General features: G+C 38.3%; 1 pseudogene; it reads left to right on the top strand.

The window, feature by feature from the left end:
• Nucleotides 1-15,165: 15,165 nt before the first annotated feature.
• LOC117708747 (AP-2 complex subunit beta pseudogene) lies at nucleotides 15,166-20,388 on the top strand (annotated as a pseudogene).
• Nucleotides 20,389-22,430: the final 2,042 nt, after the last annotated feature.

Below are 22,430 nucleotides of genomic sequence, written 5' to 3' on the forward strand. Positions count from 1 at the left end.
TTTTAATGTCTCCAGCATAATTATAACTCTAGGACCACAGACTGTTTTAAACATCTTTGGGTCTTAGAATTAACCCTCCTCCAGAAAGAAACACCTTGCTGGTCAAGACCCAGGACAAAAGGAACCCTTGGCACCTGAGCTGCAGAGCTCAGTCTGCATTGTCTTAATTCAAATGTAAATGCTCTTAATCTTGGCCTGTTCTCTGAGGCCTGGCTAGGCCTGAACTGCACAATTTTTTTTTTAAACCTTAAATTTAAACTTTAAAAAATATGTATCTTTTTTTATAAGTTTGAGAGTTTCAAAATATCTCAAACTCTTGATTGAACTGCCAACTGTAGCCTATGGAATATTGGCAGTTTAACTATATTTTTAAGCCTCTTTTGTAACATTAGAGTATAACCATAATTTTGAGAAATAAAACCAATTTTTAACGATGTAAGCAATCTATTTTCTCTAAAATAAACACCAAGTAGATTACCTTTATGTTACAGATTTTTGCTGCCATTTTTTATATATGAATGCATGATAGTGCAGCTTTTAATATCTCACTAAAGAGATATTGTTTTTAAATCTTATCTTTATACATGTGGTTTCTGAATGACTCTAACCCTGAATTACCAATCTTAAGCCAACCTTTTTTTTACCAAAGTTGTAAATTTTTAACCATACCCAATAACTTAAAGGCCGATAATTTATAACCAAGACATGTAGAACATATTTATACCTTAAAACCAATTAGAAATAAAAATGAAGTGACAACACATCTTATATATTTACCCCAAACAAAATTTCTTGCTTTTTCTAGCTGTAATTTCAAGAGAGAAGCACCTTGTTACAAAGATTTTTCTAAGACAAACAACTCTTAACTTCCTTATTGAATCCAAAAAATCTTCTGGTCCTTTTAAAAGTAGCTTATACAGACAATCAACTATTAGGAAGGCTTTTCCAGCTCTTAGCTACAGGTGTTAAGCAAACTTATCAGCTGCCGATCTGCATATTAAGACTGCCTTTGAAAACCAAGTTAAACTAGACCAAGGGTTGGATCAAGCAATTTTAACAATCTTTTGAACATTAAACATAGAACAACATAGACCACCAATCATTCACACTAAGACACATGGGCAAAAAACACAATGAGACACGTGGACATTGGCGCGCCAAGGGACAAATAAAGAAGGCAGAATTATGGATACTACTCAGTGCTCTGCCCTTTTTTGTTTTTCAAATTCTTTTAAACCCAGTTACTCTCATCTAAGGCCTCCTCTCTTGGGCTTGCCAAATACTCTCCTTTCCCCAACTCACTGTCACCTCCCTAGCTAAGTTTAGCATCGGGTCAATGTTCACTCAATTCTAGACACGTACCTACCTTACTCGAACTTCCTGTAAACACAGCCATACCTTAGCTAGCATCAATGGGGTTCCTTGTTTACCTGGTGCTCCGGATACTCTACTTTTTCTTCCATTTTCCGTGGAGCTCCACCAAGACAGTGTTTCCTCTGCTGGTCTTCTGTTCTCAGGTTCCACGGGTGGGCATCATTCTGTAGCTGCCTGCAGCCACGAGTACTGGCTTCTCCTGAGACAAAGCCTGGGAATTAATGGGAATGGAGGGCAAGAGAAATGTGGGGCCAAGACAAAGTATTCTGATCAAGGCCCGAAGTTTAATAATTTGCTTTCACATATAAAGGGGAAGCTCCCCCCCCCCCAGAGTCTCTTCTCAGTTCAGTCCAAGGGCTGGGCAAGGAAGGCAATAGCAGTCCAGAAGGTATCAAGGCTAGCTCAGCAGGCAGTCCATTCTTCTTAGCTCAGGTAGCAGGCTCCAAGACACCAAGGCTGATAATGCAATGTATCTCAGGTCTTACTGTTGCTTGGTCTATTGTGGTAAAAGACTTACAGGCCTGCTCAGGCCTGAGGGAAGGGCACACAGAGGGATATCAGAAGGAGGTATTATCAGGTATGACTTAAGAAGGGCTCAGATTGCTAGGCCTGGGCTGGAGGTGTCAGCTGTCATCCTGGGTAAGGGTGACACTTGGTATGTACAGTCTGTCTAGAAATTACATACTACTGAATGCTATGGGAGGATGACACTTTCCAGAGCTGAGAAACAAATATCTTTGTTTAAAAAAAATGTTTGTATAGAATGTTTTCTCATTGACAAATAAACTTTTTGGAAATATAAATTATGTGCATGTATTTAACATTGTATACTGGTAGATTTGCCTCAGGACTTTATTTCCATGCTATGTTGGCAGTATTGACTCTACTGTGGAATTTACCTGTGTAACTTTAAGGCTCTTGCTTGCTTCCTCCCCATCTCTCTTTGACAGAGTCTCACTACATAACCCTGGCTGCCCTTGAACTCATAGATATCTGCTTGCCTATGTCTCCGGAGTGATGGAATTACAGATGTGCCCAACCATGTCTAACTAGATGCCATTTCCATCAAAGTTAAAGCTTCCTCTTTGGGCACAGGTCAGTTATCTCTTCCTTAGAGTATGTTATAAACAAGTACTGAACTGGAAACATTTGGCCTTAGCTACTTGCTCACAGAAAGTAGATCAACGCTTGCAGTCACAGTTGCAGAAAAGGCTGCTTTTATTTCAGATGATAAAATTTCTAGCCAAGCATCTCCTTTACTCTGTGTGACTGCCCTCATGTATCAGATACTAACAAAAGAGAAGCAACTCATATACCATCCTGATTTAGGCTTCATGGAAAGTCTTCAGTTAGCAGTATAATGAGAAATGTACAGGTACTGTAAAGATTAGTCAGACATTGCCCTTCCTGACACATTTAGGAGAAAGCATATATATATAATGTGTCCTCTTTCTTCCCCTTCCTCCTAGCTCTTTATTCCCAACTTCCTTAGTCCCTTTGTTTCAATTTTCATGCAATGCCTTTCCTTTCTTGATCAATTCAGTTTCCTTTCAGTTTCAATTACTTTTCTATAAGCTTATTTTCCTCTTGGGAATAAAGAAGGTAGGGACATTGGCATGGATTGATTACATGAACTACAACTGAGGTCACTCATCTGATGGGTCCATGAAAGTCTTAGTACACCCAGTGATTCATTGAGGATTGCTTGGCTCCCTCAAATAGCTTTATGGAATATTCAGTATTGTCTGAAGATTTCTTCTTCTTGGGGTTTCACGTATGTACTGATGAAATTCATTATAGATCGAGCAGAATTCTCACGAAATAGAAATGAAAACTTAACCTAAATGTCTTTCCAGAGCATCTGAACAAAACGAAGCCATCAAGACTTTGGGATATTTTCTTTTTCTATTTCTGACCTGTGATTACTGTCCATTTGTGATTTCAAATATCCATTTCAGGAGTTCAAGTGGCATGTATATTGGTGTCTATCTTGACAGTAAACTGCCAGAGTGTGAGACAAATTCAGAGCGGAACTGGGTGACATTTTAGGGTTAACAGCAGGATGAGACAGCTCATATAATCCCTTGTTTATTACTCTAGATTTGAAGTGTATACTGATTTGAATTCACCCTAGAATTAATGATAGCATGATATGATCCACAACATTGAATGCTTATGTTGGTGTACAGAGTTATCCCATGTCATTTGGTATAGTAACCAAATCACACTCAGCACATGTGCTCTGCTATATTCAGATTTTTCTCCTTAACCTTGTACAGATAATGAAGCTCAGAAAATGAGCATTAATCATTATTATCATTATTTACCTTATGTCAGCTTCAGTCCTGAAAGCTCTGTAAACAGACACATATTAATTATATGATTGCTACAATTTAATTAGGTACTATTATCACCAGTTTTCTGACAAGGAAATTGATTCAGAAGTTTAAGCAACTTTCTAAGTAGCATTAGGTAAAAAAGGTAGAGCTCTACAGCAATGGGATTTAGAAAAACTCTGAATAAATCCTAAGGAGATGATGTATAGAAGCAGATCCCAAGACCAGATACAGACAAAATTGCAAGAGAAAAGCAAAGGCACCAACCCAAATCTCTGAAGTAATTCTGTCAGCTTGTTGGAGTGTATGTTTGCTCACAAGGAAAGAAAATCTTATCTCCAAAGGTAGGCTGGGCAGTCAGTCTTTCTTCTCCTGCTCTTCCTTCACTTCTCCCTCTCCTCCTTTTCCTTCCTCTCCTCCTCCTCCTTCTCCCCCCCCATCTGTCCTCCTTTCCCTCCTGTACTTTTCATTAAAGCCTTTATGTTTAAGCACCCCCACCCCCAACCCTCACCCCAATGTCTGGTTACAGGTATTCTCTAGAGAGTTAGCTCTTTGATTTCATTGTAAGGCAACCAACAAGGCTCATTATTGTTCATCTTTACAGCTTCTTCTTCATCCCAAATGCTCTGCAGTCTGTGGAAGAATGGGACAAAGGAAGCCTTGCCTTGTTTTTTAATTTTTTTTCCTCAAGAGGTACAACATAAAAACAAAGCAAACAAATATAACTACTATTTATGAAAATTCCAGGAAATTCCTTTCCAAGATTTCTCATTCACATTTGGAATACATTCCTACTAATAGCAGATTCAAAGCATCCATCACAGCTACTATGAGCTATGCATAGAGTGACTGGGAGCCAATCCCTTTTGCTGCAGTCATCCAGGGTGAATTTTGAAGAATCTTGATCTCTACCATTAGCAGCAAGGGCTTTTCTGGCCAAACATACTCTATGCTAATATCCAGAGACAGAATATAGCAGTAATGTATAAACCAATCTTGAAATCAACCACACACTTTACTTCTTATGATCCTACAGTGAGTATGAGTAACATTGAACTTCTACAGATGAAGAGTCGCTATCCTTATTTTTCTTCACAATGACCCTTACCTCTCAAAGCACATTGTGCTATGATCTCTGGCCACCCTAGCTTTATGTCTTCTGTATTACACTGCAACTGTGACAGATTGATGTGTGCTTCCCCTGCTCTTGGAGAATTACCCTCTAATCCTTCATTTGCTGTTCCAATACAATTGTTCAGAAGCAATGGCAGGAATAGTTAGAGTCCATGTAATTCCTTTTACTCTATTCATCATGAAACTACAGCCTAGGACATCAGGAGTTCAAAATGAAGCAAAATATACAAACAAAAATCTCACCCCAGATCAAACCAAATCTACAGACACTTGTGTCTTTTAGGTTAAAGAGACTCATGATGCAATTTGGCATGTTCCTTTAATTAAGTTTTTTACTATTCAGAACATAAAGTTTGGTATTTATCTGTGAGCATTTAACTGCCAAACATTTTGGTTTGCATTCATAAAAATGTAGCTTCTACAGACCATGATTTTAGATTCTAGGATTAATGGTTCTATTGAGTGGAATTGTAAATGAAACACACTGAAATATACAATTTTAATGTTTTTGAAATTGTAATGATATCATTCCTTCAACCCTTAATATACACACTCCCCTTTCAAATCACAACCTCTATTTCTTCAGCTATAATTACACATGTGTGTGTTCCTATGTATATAAATACAACCTGCTATTTCTGTACAGTCTTACATGTCCTTATATGTTTGTAAGGATGACCAGTTGTTATTGCATAACCAATTTATATGTTCTTTCTTGGGAAAGACTATTTCTCCTGGTCTCAGCATTCTGTATGTTGCTGCAGTTCTTTTTTTTTTTTTTTTTTTTTTTTTTTCATTCCAGTCATTATCCCCTTCCCGGTTCAACCTCAGACCTCCCCACTCCCTGGGGTCTCAAGTTTCTCAAGGGTTATCTTCCCTTGATGAGGCCAGACCAAATAGTCCTCTGCTGTATACATGTTGGGAGCCATCCTGTTCATCTGGCTCTTGCAACCTTTTTTCCTTCTTTTGTTGCTGGAGTTTTGATATAGTTGTAGCAGATGAGACTAAGCTGCATAACTGCATTTTGATAAGTTGTAGTTTTTTCTAATGTTTGATATCTGTTGCAAAGATAAGATTATTTGATAAGGGTTGAAGCCTACATTTATCAATTAATATAAAGATGAGTGTTAGAGTATAGTTAGGGATTGTGTTGGTTTAGTAAATTAGTGGTTGCAGGTTCTCTTCCAGGATCTATGACTTCACTAACACTGGGTAGTTCACATATGATTTTTCTCTGGCTGAATGAGTCTTAAGTCTAACTAGAGAGCTGTTGGGTATCATGAAGGAATATTTGCTACTACCTTAACATTAGGTTTGTTTACCTTGCTGGCTGTTGCTACAGTTCATGGGCATTATAGACATCTAAAGTGTTGGTTGTTGCCCTCTTTTGGAAGCTTGCATGGTAACTTCTGATAGCAAGAAAGTCAATTCATAGGGAATAAGCTTTCAGGTCAGATCAAGATTAGGTTGTCTAATTTCTATGTTTAAAAATACATGGTGTCTTCAGCAATAGAGCTTTCCTTTCCACCACGAGAGACAACCAAATGTAAAAAGTAATTGCCTAAAATATTTCAGAAGTTTCTTGGAGAACTCAAAACTCAAAAGAGAGCATTTTGTCCCTGACCTTGGTGTTTTTGTTCAATAGTCTATGGCTCTGGTACAGAGTATTGCCAGCTTAGATGGGAAATTTTCATTTAAACTACTTATGTATACGTATATAACTAGTATAGGCCTTTTCAGGTAGAAAGCTAATCGTATGATTTCTTATGAACTTTCAGATATCGTTAGTGTTGCCTTAGTCTCTTCTTTCCCTTTTTTGTATTTATCTGTCTCCACCTTCCCTAGTGACAGCTTCCTTTTTTTTTTTTGGTTCCCCTTCAGATCACTTGTTCCCTCATATTCTCCTTTTTGTTGTTGTTGTCATTCTTTTTTATTTGTTTGTTTTGTCTTTGTTTTTTGTTTTGTTTTCATTTTTCTCATTCTAGGCATTGTTTTTCTGTGTAGTCCAGACTGACCTGGAACTTGTTTCCTACAACAGGTTGGCTTTGAACTCACAGAGATCTGCCTGCCTCTGCCCACTGAGTGAAGGAATTAAGGACATACACCACCAAGGCCTAACATTTATCTGGTTTCTGTACTTACTCCAGGCTAAATACTCTAATCTGAATTTTGGATAGAGCAACCTCAGATGATAGGGAATGTGTGACATTGGTCTCTGTGTTTGTGTTATCTTTTCTGAATATGATCCTTTCAAGTGCTATCTATTCAGCTCCAATATAATTTCATACAGCTGGATAATAGCATTCCATAGAGTATATGTACTATATTTTCATTATCTACTCATCAATTGAATGACATTTTGCATGTTTCCATTCTTAAACTATTGTACATAGAGCACCAAAAAAACATGACTAAATATATGTAGAGTCAGATATTCAGTCTTTGGGCTTATGTCAAGTTATGGTATAGCTTAGGTGCATGGTATATTTATTTGAAGCATTTTGAAAATTCTCCACACTGGCTTCCAAAGTGGCTGTAGCAGTTTCTAATTCCCCCAGGAGTGAATAAGAATACCCTTGCCATGGCATCCTCTCTAACAATTGTTTTCGGCTGTTTTGTTGATCCTTACCATTATGATTGGAGTGCTGTAAAAACCCAAAGGTTTTCTCATTTGCATTTTCTTTATTGCCAGGAACGATGAACATTTTTCAAGACTTCTCCGCTATTTTGATTTCTTCTATTGAACACTCCCTGTTCAGAACCCAAACCTATTATTTGAGTATGTTATTTTTGTTTTGTGTTTTATTTTTCTGTCTTCTGAGATTTTTATATACCCTGCATATTAATTCTCTGCCAGATGTTTTAAAGATTCTTCTCAATTCCATGTGTTTATTCTTCATTCAATTGATTATTTCCTCTGAATAGAATTTTTTGTTTTGTTTTCTATTAAGAGGTACCATTTATAAATAGTTTACCTTAATTCCTGAGCAAATGTAGCCCTATTCCAAAAGTCCTTTTCTACACCTCTGTAGGGTACTGTCTTTGTTTCCTTGTAACTGTTTCCGTGTTTCAAGAGTCAGTTTAGATTTTAATCCATTTGGGGTAAGTTTTTGTAAAAGATGATAAATACAGATGACGTTTCAATTTTTTATCCATGGACACCCCAGCTTTCACAGTGCTTTCTTTCTTTTCCTGTTTTAAGTTCAGTATTTGCTTTAGCATGTCTTTGCCATCTTTGACAATTATTAAGTGGATGCAGATTCATACATTCTTGCTTAGGTCTTTAATTTTGATCCATTGGTTGATATGCCTGTTTTTGTACCATTTTTTTTATTACTATGGCTCTTTAATTTATTGTACAATTTGGGATGATGCTTTCTCCAGCACTGTTATTTTTGTTTAGATTTATTTAGTTGTCTGTGGTCTCTTGTGGATTCAAATTTATTTTAACCCATTATTTTTTTCTATTGTTGTGAAGAATGAGAGATTGAGATTTTGAATAAGATTAAACTGAATCTTTAAATGGCATTTAGTAAGGTGACCATTTTCACGATATTAATTTTATCAACTTGTAATCATGTGATCTTTCCATTTTCTGACATTTTTTAATCCCTTTGTATATATGATTCGACTTCTTTGTAGAACTCTTTCACTTTTTTGTCTAGTTTTATTCCTAGATTTTTTATTTTCTTTGAAGTCGCTGTGAATATGTGTCTGCAGTCTCTTTTCATTTTCCTTGTTTGTTTATAGAAAGGGTATTAGTTTTTGAAAATTGATTCTGTATTCTACCATTTTGCTAAAATTAATGGTCATTTTTGGTAGAAGTTTTAGGATCTCAAATAAATAGTACCATGTTATCTGTAAATATGGACAGTTTGATTTCTTCTTTTCATATTTATATCTCTGTAATTTTCTTGTCTTGCCTTATTACTGCCGCTAGGGCTTGAAGCAGAAAACTGAAAAATAAAGGTGAATAGAGACAGCCATGTATCATGCTTGACTTCTGTTGGATGGCTTCAAGTTTTTGCCCATGTAGGATTATATTGTCTGTGAGCTTCTCATATGTAGCTTTTATTTGGCTGAGGTATATTCCTTCTAGTCCTACTTTCTCCAGGATTTTTATCATGAAGGTAAGCTAGATTACTGTCTTTTTTTTTTTTTTTTTTTTTTTCCTTTTTTTTTCTTTTCTTCCAAGGCAGGGTTTCTCTGTGTAAGCCTGGTTGTCCTTGAACTCTGTGGACCAGGTTGGCCTTGAACTCAGAAATCTGCCTGCTTCTGCCTCCCAAGTGCTGGGATTAAAGGCATGTGCCACCACTGCCTGGCCAATAAACCAGTCTTTTTTTTTTTTTTTTTTTTTTTCCTCAGAGCTGAGGACCGAACCCAGGTCCTTGCACTTGCTAGGCAAGCACTCTACCACTGAGTTAAATTCCCAACCCTGGATTAAGGTCTTAAGTAGGGTTTTATTGGTATGAAGAGAGATCATGACCATGGCAAATCTTATAAAGATAAACATTTAATTGGAGCTATCTTGCAGTTTTGGAGGTTCAGTCCACTATCAAGCATGGCATTGTGTAGGCACTCAGTGCTGGAGGAGTCAAGAGTTCTACATGTTGATTCACAGGTAGCCAGGAGTGTACACTGGATGGAGCCTAAGCAAAGTAGGAGACCTTAAAGCCCACCTACTGTGAGACATTCTTCCTTCAATCAGGCTTCCTAATACTACCATTTCCCTTGGACTAAGCATTCAAACACATGAATCTATGGGCCCAAGCCTACTCAAACCATCACAATTACATTAAGGAATTTTTCTGCACTACTGAGTTAGTAATGTGATTTTTACCTTTAAGTCTAGTTAGTTGGTTTATTACTATTCCAAATTTGCATAATTTAAATGACCTGTGAAAATCTGCATTAAACCAAATCAATCATAGTGGGTTTTTTTTTTTTCATATAGGTCTATATTCAACTTGCAGTAAATAATATTGTGGACATATTTTTGATTTTATGTTCATCAGGGCTATTAGTCTATAGTTTTCTGGTTTTTTTTTTTTTTTTTTTTTTTTTTTTTTTTTTTTTTTTTTTTTTTTTTTGTCTCTTTATCTGGTGTTGGTAGAAAATTGATACTGACTTCACAGAATGAGTTTGGGAGTTTTCCTTATGTTTCTATTTTTTGAATAGTTTAATAATAATAGAATATAGATCTTTAAATTTCTAATAGAAATCTGTTACAAACCTCTCTGATCCTGGACAATTTTTATTTGAAAAGCTTTTTATTACTATTTATATCTCTTCATTCATTATTGATATTTAAGTTGTTGACTTCTTGTTTACTTTGGTGATTTGGCTGAATCTAGAGATTCTTCCTTTTGAAAGGTTTTCAAGATTAGTAGAGTACTATTCTTTTAAAATAGTCTCTTATAGTATTTTGAATTTTTTGATGTCTGTTTTAATATTTCCTTATTCAATTCTGATTCTGTTGATTTTGGCTCCCTCTTTCCTTTGTTAGTTGGGTGAGGTTCTGTCAATCTTTTTTCTCTTCGCAAAGAATCTGGTCTATGACTTGTTGATTCTTCATAATGTTTTCTTTATTATTTTTTTCTGATTGTTTTATCTCTTGTCTTTGTCTGGACTTGAATTTCATTTGCTTGTATTTTTCCAAAATTTTTAGTTGCATCATGAAGTATTTTTTGGTGGTCTGAATTTTTAATGTAGGCATTTAGAGATTTAAATTTCTGTTCCAGAGTTTTTATTGTGTTTTGCCTTCATTTTCATTTAGTTCTCAAATTGTTTTTGTTCCTCAATTTTTTTCTTTGAGCAAGTCATTATTCGGTAATGTGCTCTTCGATTTCCAGTCATTTGTGTATTTACTAGAGGGGTGTGTGTGTGTGTGTGTGTGTGTGTGTGTGTGTGTGTTAATTAGATAGGATATCTGGAGTTATTTCAAAATTTTGCAATAGTAGCTTGCCTATGCTCATTCCTCTCTTTAGCCCAAAATAATATTGCTTCTTAGGTTTTCTTCAGCTTTAGTTTTTTAGTTTTTAGTTTTTAGTTTTTTATTTTAGCTTTAGTTTTTTTAGTTTTTTGGATATAATTTTTAAGGCTGTTTATATAATGGAAGACTATCTATCTATCTATCTATCTATCTATCTATCTATCTATCATCTATCTATCTATTTCTTCCAGTTGTGGACAATAGTTTTTCTTGGTATATTTATTTTGGTTAATCATCATAACCTTTTAGGACTTGAAAATTAGTGATCAAAAATCTGGCTTTCAGAGTTCTTCCTGTAAATTCAGCTGTTATTCTGATGCGTTTTCTATTACATATGAATTATATTTTTTCTCTTGCAGCTTTCAATATGTTTTTTGTATACTTAGTACTTTAACAATGAGGATTTTTCTCTTCTGGTCTTGTGTATTTGGTGACCTGTGTTCTTGTATCTCTGTGTGCATAACATTTATTGGTTTGGGGAAGCTTTCTCCTGTGATCTAATTGAAGATCTGGTCCATACTATTTACCTATATTCTTCTCCCTCTTCTATTTCTGTATTTCAAAGTCTTAGTCTTTCCATGATGTCCTACTTTTTCTGTATGTTTCTCTCCTGTGTTTTAAAAACTCATTTTAATATTGTTTGCTTATTTTTTTAGATTCTTTCCTGCTGAGTCCTGCTATTTCATATGTATTGCATGTATATGATGTATATATGTATATGGTCACTTCTATCATCCTTCATTCTTATATTTGTGTTTTCCTCTTGGTCACCACTCTGCCAATAAATACAACATTCTGTTTAAAATAATTGAGATTGTGTGTATGTTCTTTAAATTCTTTGATAAAGTTTATGATTGCTTATTTAAATTCTGTATCCTGTGTTTCATTAAGGTAATTGTCATTGGTAAACATTTCATAGCACTGATGGATTTTGAGGAAGACATTGCCTTAATTTTTCATAATGTTTGTATTTTTGTAATGAGACCTGGACATTTGGACTTCTTTTGTTAAATCTGCATTTGATATGGACAAAGTAGGTTAGGGCAGAAAAGAGGATGTTTCAGCTGGGTTCAGAAGTTTTATATGATTTAGGTGGAACAATGCGAGGTGAAAAATGGGAACTGGGCTTTTGGGCAGGATATATGTCCTGGTACAGGACAGATCTGAGTAGGTTCAACAAGGACACAAACAAGAAGAGGAGATAGCAGTTTAGATCTTGCTAGACACTAGTCTAGATCATGCTAGACCCTAAAGAAGGGTTTTCACAATGTGGTTGTATAGAGTTCTAATAAAGGGAAGGAGGGTACCATTAGTTGGTGGTACACAGGGTATGTCTTGGAGGAAGTCTAGAGGCTCCAAGGAAAGGACAGGTAGGGTTGGACAGACAAGTGTAAGGCAGTGAATATGAGGTTTGACTGAGATCTTCATGATTGAAGGAGGATTCATGGATGAGCTTATCAGGGGCACTTTTGGTTAGTCCCTGGAGAAGGATGTTGAAGATTTGACTGTGTGGAGATGTTGCATGTCTATTATTTTTAATAAAAAGTTATTTTGTATATGAATGTTTTGCCTATAAACCAACTAAATGTCTAGAGCTGTTGGAGGCCAGAAGCAGGTATTGAATCCCCTAAAATTGAAGTTACAGCTGTGAGACTAAAATCTAAGAATTGTGCTTAGGTCCTCTGGAAGAGCAGTCATTATTTTTAACCACTGAGCTATCATTCTAATCCTTTGAAATATCTTTTGGTACAGTATAATCAATATATTTTATTTATCATTTCAATTGCTTCTAAAGAACAAAGACTATAGGGATATTATCTTCAGGTAGCTTACAATCATAGAGGGATATGAAAAACTTAAATATATAGTAGCAATACCTACAAAGGGCTGTAAAGTAGATTTCAGAATTTACTAACTCAAGAATATCACTATTTATTGCAAATGAATCCAACTTACCAATTTTAAATCCCATGGATACTTCATGACAGAGACTAAAAACTCAATAAACTTTGGAATTATAAAAAGGAATGGAAGTCCTGAGAGATGATTCAGTGGGTTCAAGCACCAGCAGCTGATCTTCCAGAGGACCTGTATTCTATTCCCAACACTTACATGGCAGATGCAACAATCTGATCTTAAAGAATGTAATGCCCCTTTCTTTACTCCAATGTTACCAGTTATGTATGTAGTGCACAGACACACACACACAAGGACAAACACTTATCTACTGTATAGATGTATAACATATACAGAGTGCAGTGAAATTAAAGACATGGGAGACATAGAAAACAAGAAGTGTTAAAGAGTTTATTAGATTCTCCCTGTAAGACACTGATATGATATTCCTGGATCTTAGGTTTGTGGCTGTTTTGACAACTGTATATTGTTCAACATAAACTGAGAGAAACAATGAAAAAGAAAGGGAGATTCCATCTATCTGTAGAAGAATTATAGAATGTTGAAATGCATATGCATTATTCTGTGACTATTCTGAGGGACACATCTTTGAGGTCACAATGAGATCTTAACTTTTATTTATCTATGTATGTATATATGTATGTATGTATGTATGTATGTATGTATGTATTTATTTATTTTAAACTCCAGATTTTATTTCCCTCCTGGTTCACCCTCTGACTGTTCCACATCTCATACCTCCTCCCTGCACCTCTGTCTCCAGGAGGATGTCCCCACTCCCCATCCCCTACCCCATGAGACCTCTAAACTTTCTGGGGCATCCAGGCTCTTGAGGGTTAGGTGTCTCTGACTGAACCTAGACCCACAGTCCTCTGCTGTATATGTGTTGGGGGCCTCATATCAGCTGGTGTATGCTGCCTAGCCGGTGTTCCAGTATCTGAGTGATCTTGGGGGTCCAGGTTAATTGAGACTGCTGGTCCTCCTACAGGGTCACCCTCCTCCTCAGCTTCTTCTTGCTTTCCCCTAATTCAGCCACGGGGGTCAGCAGCTTCTGTCCATTGGTTGGGTGCAAATATCTGCATCTGACTTTTCCAGCTACTTGTTGGGTCTTTTGAAGAGCAGTCAAGTTCCCTTTGTGGGAACACTCCACATCTTCAGTAATAGTGTCAAGTCTTGGGGTCTCCCAATGAGCTAGATTCTACAACTTTTTGAAGGTAAATGTGTGTGTGTGTGTGTGTGTGTGTGTATGTGTGTGTGTGCATGTGCGTGTGACATACTGTCTTAGTTTGCTTTACTATGAAGAGACACCATGACCAAGGCAGCTCTTATAAGGACAACCCAACCTTCTTTAACTGGGGCTGGCTTACAGGTTCCAAGGTTTAGTCCATTTTTATCAAGGCAGGAGCATGGCAGCATCCAGGCAGGCATGGTGCAGGAGAAGCTGAGAGTTCTATATATTCATCTGAAGGCCGCTAGGAGTAGACTGCTTTCCCAGCAGCTAAGACAAGTGTTTTAAAGCCCATGCTCACAATGATACATTTCCTCTAACAAGGCCATACCTCATAATGGTGCCATCCCATGAGCCAAGCATATTCAAACCACTAAATATAGTGTGATGCTTATGTTATTAAAAAACAACAACAACTAGTAAACCTATTGGTTGCATATATATAGTACGAGTACCAGATGCATAACCACAGTTTAGGTTTGATATTTTTTCTCAGATCAAACAATAGTGTTCCCTTAAGTAAAATTGGCTTGAGTTTGAGAGTAAATAATAAAAGTTAATGTTTTGAAATCCTGCAGGAAAGATTGCTGGCAACTTAAGATGTTGTTTTGCCAAGTTTTATTCCAAAATAATTTTCTTTCTCATAGTTTGTACTTTGAATAAGGAATGGTGTATCTAACTTGCATATATGGCAGTTATAAAATTAAGAGAATAGCATCCTAGAAGTGGAGAAAAGATACTTTTGACAGTGAAAACAGCTTGGAATTTTAAATGTTAAAGACTGAGACTCAAAGCTATATATGGTACAATCAATACTATATAACAGATAAGAAAGACTTACTGTTTTATTTCATTGAAAAATATTCTTTTTTAAAAAATAGAAGTTAGAGAGAATTCTGGAAAATTTGCTTTAGACATTTCATATTCTTCAGCTCAGGACTCTCTGGCTTCAAATTAACACGTTTGATGGGATAATAGGCCAATTCTGTTTTTATATTTTCTTTCCTTTGTTTGTAATTTTATAGCTCAACACAAATCCTTTAGACAAAGATTTCAAGACAACCAGTGATTGTAGGTCTTCTGAATGTCAAGTATTTTCAAATGTCGGGATCCCCTTGATACTAAGGGTAAAGAAAAAAATAACAGTTGTGCTTTTCTTGTTCTACTTCTGAGTTTTAGAGAGCATGAGATTAGAACATGACACACTCAAAAGACTAAAGCTGCCAGTTGCTCTGCAAGTCAAAGAGTATAAGACGGTTGGGCATCTTACTGTTCTCAGAAGGGATCTAATATAAGGCATTTCAACGAGGAGCCAGAGAAGTGACATCTTGTTCCAAGCACTTCTACTGAAAAATCAGATTTTACAGAAAATTCTAAAAAGGCCACTAAAGAAATAAATACAGCTGCTATGAAAATGAGTCTTTAAAGAGATATAAGATTGAGTCAGGAGATGAAAACAAGAGATTCATCACAGGTCTTAGAACTAAAATTACATCATCATCTTCATCACTACCATCATCAGTTAGAGAATGAAGGGATTACATAAAAGTGACAAGTAGTATTATGAGTGCTTTAGTGATTAATAAAATAATTATTAAGAAATGTCAGAAAAATGTATGCATTTGGAGCACAGATTTGTGGAAGAAATAAAAGTTCTAAAGTAAGAAAAATATAGATTCAAGAGAGGTAAGTTCTCAAATCATGAAAGAAAAACTCTCTGAGCTGAAGAACACATTAATCAGTACATTATAATTTAGAGATGAATATGAAATGACACAATTGTTAAGAAATGTCTCGAAAAATTCTTCAACTCATTGATAAAGAATGATAAACATTGAATGTGTCAACATGGAAACAAGTGTTTGAGAAAATAAAGAGATTAAGAAGTTAGACTGGATTACACCACCACTCCAGCTGTGCTCTTTGACAGCTGCTGCAGCCCCACCCTTGCCTCCAGTTCACACTATTGATCCAGAATCATAACTGACTCCAAGTAATTCACAACCAATAAGAAGGGAGAAATCTTTGAATTAAAAGCTGAACTCAACATTGAAAAGAAAGAAAAGAGGAACGAGGCTGTGAAGAAAGTGTTTGCTGCTATGACCATGGGGAAGGACGTGAGATCTCTCTTCCCAGATGTGATGAACTGTATGTAGGCTGACCACTGGAACTAAGGAAGCTCGTATACATCTAACTGATGATCCATGCCAAGAGTCAGCCAGACAAGGCCATCATGGCTGTTAACAGCTTTGTGAAAGATTGTGAAGATCCCAATTCTTCAATTCGAGCCTTGGCAGTTAGAACCACGGGATGTATCAGGTGGACAAGATCACAGAGTATTCTTGTGACCCCTTGCTCAAGTGCTTGAAAGATGAAGACACCCTATGTTTGGAAAATGGCAGCAGTGTGCATGGCAAAACACCATGATATCAATGCTCAGATGGTGGAAGATCAGGGATTTCTGATTCTCTGTGGGATCTCACAGCAGATTCAAACCTAATGGTGGTGGCTAATGCTGTAGCAGCATTGTCTGAGATCAGAGAGTCTCACCCAAACAGCAACTTACTTGATCTGAACTCTCAGACTATCAATAAGCTGCTCACAGACCTGAATGAGTGCACTGAATTTTCATCCTGAAGTGCCTGTCTAATTACAACCCTAAAGATAACCAGAAAGCCCAGAGCATCTGTGAGAGAATAACACCTCAGCTAACCCATGCCAACTCTGCAGTGGTGCTTTCATTAGTAAAAGTCCTAATGAAGTTTCTACAATTGTTACCTAAGGACTTATATTATTACAATATGCTGCTAAAGAAGTTAGTGCCCCCACTTGTCACTTTGCTGTCTGGGGAGCCAGAAGTGCAGTATGTTGCCCTGAAGAACATCAACCTAATTGTCCAGATTTGTTTTGTATCCCAAGTCAACATTGCTAAGGTTCTGGTGGAGCTGAAGAAATATGCCACTTAAGTTGATGTGGAGTTTGTTCGCAAAGTTATGAGGGCCACTGGATGGTGTGTCATCAAAGTGGAGCAATCAACAAAACTCTGTATAAGTACACTGCTTGATCTAATCCAGACCAAAGTAAATTATGTAGTCCAAGAGGCAATTGTTATCTGGGACATCTTCTGAAAATACCCCAACAAGTATGAAAGTATTACTGCCATGCTCTGTGAGAACTTGGACTGCCTAGATGAACCTGATGCCCAAGCAGCAGCTATGATTCTGATTGCAAGAGAATATGCTGAAAGAATCGATAACACAGATAAATTACTAGAGAGCTTCCTGGAGGGTTTTTATGATAAAAGCATCTAGGTGCAGCTCACACTGCTTACTGCAATAGTGATACTGTTTCTCAAGAAGCCATCAGAGATACAGGAGCTGGTCCAACAGGTCTTGAGCTTGGCTACACAGGATTCTGATAACCTGACCTTCAAGATAGGTATTATATTTATTGGCACCTTCTTTCAACTGACTCTGTGACAGCCAAAGAAGTAGTGTTGTCTGAGAAGACATTGATCTCTGACCAGACATACCTCATTGAGCTTACCCTCCTGGATGAGCTCATCTGCCACATTGGTTCTTTGGCCTCTGTGTACCATAAACCTCCAAATGCTTTTGTCTAAGTGAGTCATGAGATTCATGGCAAATACTTGCCAATTCATCATGGGAGCACTGATGCAGGTTGTCATCAGCTCTTTCTTTGGCCAACCCTTCGAGCTCCCTTATGCGCACGCTATCTCATTTGACAATTCCATGTGGTGGTCTTCATTGATGTTTCCCTGTGCAAGGGACACTGGACATGTGGGCACAACTCTGAGAGGTGGTAGAGCTGTGCTCCTGTTCAAGGCCCTAGCCCAGGAATCATCCTGAGGAGGCTGAGTAGACATGAATAAGAACAGAGCAGCCTCTCCTAGCCTCCTTTTCTGTATTTTTCAGGGCTCATTCAGGTTTAACATCAGAGTTTCAGAGCAAAAATGGACATAAATGATTTATTCAACCCTGTTTTTCTACAAAGAAAGGAAATAGGGAAAAAGTATGTTGCTGAGGCTTCTTGGATTTTGAGGAGCAGAGCTGAGACTGGTTCCCTGACGCTCCATCAGCATCCCTATGTGGCTAGTTTACTGTTTTTTTCTGTGCCGTGCCAACCCAGACCAGCAGGAATTAAGACACGGAAAAACCGGTTCCTTCTCACAGCAGTTTACTCAGGATGCTTAGCAGTTGGTAGTCAAGATGGTGAGCCCGCAAGCCCTTCCAGGGCACAGCTTATAAACCCTGCCAGGAGCCCATGGACTCATGCCATGTATTATCTCTCCATAGGCTCGTGATGCTTGCGTAAGATCAGGCCACCTTGAAGCACAGCCTTCACACCTAACAAGGACTTGTTTATCACTTGGCCCTCGGGTGGCCATTGCCATCTTGGGGTGAGGTTCTTATGGTGCCTAACGCTTTTCCTCAAACAGTTCCCCCTTTTGGTTTAAATAGAAAAACATCACAGGATGCATTGACCTGTACCCAGCAGTTAAAGTATTTACAGGGGAAGATTGTACTACCCTCCCTTCGGGATCACCTCCCAGAGTGATGGTAGACCCATCCCGCACTCCTTTTTTGCCGGGATGGGATCAAGGGAATGAAAAACCCATATGCATACAGGTATACCTCCCTGTGCCAATATAATTGGGAAATCTGGCACAGTGTGGTGCCTCACCCAACATGTGACTATTCTTTCAGGCTAGCAGCCATGCTTGGGGAAATGCGCCAATCTCAACGGCATAGCATGCTTGTGCTATCATGGCAAGATCTCTCTTTCGGGCTTGAGCCATATGGCAGAGGCAATAGAGGCAGAGAACTGAGACACCTAACAAGACTATAGCCAACTCCCCTATGCCCACCCACTCCTTCAGGTGATGCATTGCTTGTCGAATCCATGAAAACAGTCCCTCAGCCAGCATAAGATTAATCTGGGTGGAATTCACTGTGAACGATAAAATCTGGGGTATTTATAAACACAAGCAGGAGAACACAGGTGAAAACACTTTACCACGTGCAGCATACAGCTGAGGTCACTAAACAGCAAAACAAGCTATGTGGGACAAAGAATATATTTATCAGAGTGTGCTTCAGCTGTTATAAGCTTTTGAAAACCAAGTCAAAAGCAACACTCTTTAAGGCAACACACAACATCCCCTGTTGGAGAAGTAAAAGTCTAAGCCTTGTACCCACAAATTTTCAATAGAAGAAATTATATCAATGAAATCCTTGAATTTTGCATCAGCTTAGTAACAATTATACAGATAAAGACAGCCTAATATTAACCACCTCAGTCCCCAAGTCCAGGGAATTGGGGCACTGACTCTTCATTAACTTCTTCAAGCTGAACATGGGCATTGAGATATTAGAAGAGGGATGAGGGGAAGGGTAAATTGATAAACCTCTGATGTCTGTCTTAACTTCATCCAGCTGGAAGTCCAGGGCATCAGTGAACATGCAGGTGATAAGAAGATTCATTCACCAAAGCTGTGTATTCTGCAATATACAAATCTCAAAACAAATTTTAGTATCAAGATAATTATTTTGTTTGATTCTCTGGAATCTAGTGTTCTGGAGGCCTACCTCTATCATGTCTGATCCATATAATTCTGGAAGACATAACTACTACCTTAATGACCTCATCAGAAAACTCATAGAAAAACCTTTTTTTCCAAATCAGCCTTTCCTTTAGCCAGTAATCAGAAAAAACTTTACATTGAGTTTTTATCCAGAAAAATATAAGTATACAATTCCAAATCACACCCATTTTAAGAGTTAAACCAATTAACATTATCCTTCTGCTTAGCTCTCTGCCTAGAGCAGCCGTCTATTTATTCCTCGAGTCTTTAAAGCCTTTTTCATCTGTTTTTACTCACTAATTTCTTGCCCCATTTTCGTTACTATAACCTTTATCTATCTGTTTGGCTCTCTTGGCACTTATTTCTTGCCCCATTTCTGTTACTATGTAATCACCTTTGTTTCACTTCCGAATTCAGCCAGCTCTGTCAGTTGACAGTTCTCCAGCACAGGAGTGAGGATGGCTGCTTCCAATCCCTGTCATGTCCTTCACTGTATCCCACTTACTGGAGCTTTCACTTTCCTTCTTTTCCTGCTTGCTGCAAACTGCAGACCTTTAAAGCCGCTTTACTGTGGTTTCACTCTTGTCTCCTTCTGAGAACCTTTTTAGAATCTTGGCCCCATTCACTGGGCACTTACCAGTCGGCCGCCCTGTCCGCTGAGAGTTCTGGAACCCCGGGACTTTTAAGTCCCCTTACCTGGCCACCAAATGTGCCGTGCCAACCCTGACCAGCAGGAATTAAGACACAGAACAACTGGTTCCTTCTCACAGCAGATTACTCAGGATGCTTAGCAGTTGGTAGTCAAGATCGTGAGCCCACGAGCCCTTCCAGGGCACAGCTTATAAACTCTGCCAGGAGCCCATGAACTCATGCCACGTATTATCTCTCCATAGGCTCCTGATGCTTGTGTAAGATCAGGCCACCTTGAAGCACAGCCTTCACACCTAACAAGGACTTGTTTATCACTTGGCCCTCGGGTGGCCATTGCCATCTTGGGGCGAGGTTCTTATGGTGCCTAACGCTTTTCCTCAAAGCTTTCTGACTTCCCTGTGCCTGCCTGTGGCTCTTTGCACACTCCATACTGAGTTTAGTGCTCTGCCCATTTACTGGCATCAGGTGGCATTTGACATTGCAGTTACATGAGGATGCATCCAGGTAAAAAGACTGAAAGCAGAGCTAACATTTGCCAGGCTTTCCTGGAGCCACAGTTCTGGAGCCAGCCACTGAGTGTAAAAGTATGTACAGAGGTTGCTAGCTCTCACTGTCTCTCAACTGATCTGCCCTTCATCCTTTGTACTCAAGCTCCAGAGCAGACTGAGATCATTCCAGAAGGCCATGTAGTTGTTGTCATCTCACAGAGGGACTCGGATGTGAAGTCCCCTCCTAACACATTGGTATGATTCATCAAAGAAAGCCTCATACTCACTGCCCTGCTCAGTACTCTTCACTCTGCTTGAGATGGGCTACTTGTCGCACAGCCTGGCACCTGGTATTCAGAGTCCTTTGCTCAAGTCAGAAGCATGCCAGAGTCTAAAGATGTCATGCAGGACTCAGACCTGACTCTTGGATCCCAAGGAGAGACTGGAAAAATAAGAGTAGAAACCAACTTTCTTTAAAAGTGTGTTTAGAGTGATCCTGTTTAATCCCAGTTGTAAAACTTCTCTCAAGTTCTTTAAGCCTTGAGAATCTTTAAAAGGATTGTTGGCTTGTGAAAAAGAAATACATTCCTCCATCCCTCACTGTATGGAGAGTAGAAAATAGTGCAGGTTTGTGTGGGAGGCAGGTAGGTTGGTGATACGTGGGATGGAAAAGCAGGTTGATCAAATTCTCTTGTCAGTGCTGATTCCTGAAGTCAGTTGGATATGAGTAGTGTAAGGGACTCACACTACAAAGGCAATGTTCCCTCTCAAAGCAAACTGTACTTCCCAAAAGAAGAAGACATGTCAGGGCAATCAGAAAGAAAAGTTTATACCAGAATGTGTCCACCTCAGAAACTGAGACCTATCTCAGCCCCTTCACCATTGACAGATGACAGCTGAAGTTCACTGCTGGCCTGAGCCTATGCATGTTGTCTGACTCCTTGGGAAGCCACCTCTCATTTTACCCCTGGGAGAATTAGGAAGATGTAAGGACCTCTCCAGAAGAGATGCTGTTGCCATCCATGACTTCCCTTCAGGCCTGTTTTGACCTTGACCAGATTGGAAGACCTGGGTCAGTTTACCCTGTATCCACTCTCCTTGGCCTAAGTGTGTCTCTGTCAAAAGCTGAAGTGCAAAGGACAGGGACGTAAACATACTAGAGCTCTTTCTAACTAGATTCCCCAAGTGTTTGTCCCCAGCCAAGCCTGGTCCATATTGTGAAGCTTTTGATTCTGGAGCCAGGTTTAGGAGGGTGAAAGCTGTCCCAAGAATGCTTATTTTCCTTTTCTTGTTGAGATCTGTTGCTGGGGAGGGTGGGGTTTGGGGAGTCTTTACCTTGTATATACATCAATAAAGTCATTTGCACACACACACACACACACACACACACACACAGAAGATGGACTAGTAACAAAACTTTTCAGTTCTAAAGCCATATGATGGTGAGACAGTGTCTATAGATACTGGGAAATAATGACACTGAGGAAATATGCTGCACCCTGACAGTGTATAATGGCACACTATGCAGTGAGTACTGCACTTGCACATACCATCACAGGAAGGAATGAACACTCAAAAGACAATTACTTACAGTTCTAAGTAGATCAAAGAGATGAAGCTGAGAATCTGGTACTGGATTTATAGTGGAAAGTAATTGAATCAGATTATCTGATGATGTATGAGTGAAGAGGTAGATAAGACTTCT

Source organism: Arvicanthis niloticus, chromosome 5 (assembly GCF_011762505.2).
Source record: "Arvicanthis niloticus isolate mArvNil1 chromosome 5, mArvNil1.pat.X, whole genome shotgun sequence".
In the NCBI taxonomy this organism is placed as follows: domain Eukaryota; kingdom Metazoa; phylum Chordata; class Mammalia; order Rodentia; family Muridae; genus Arvicanthis; species Arvicanthis niloticus.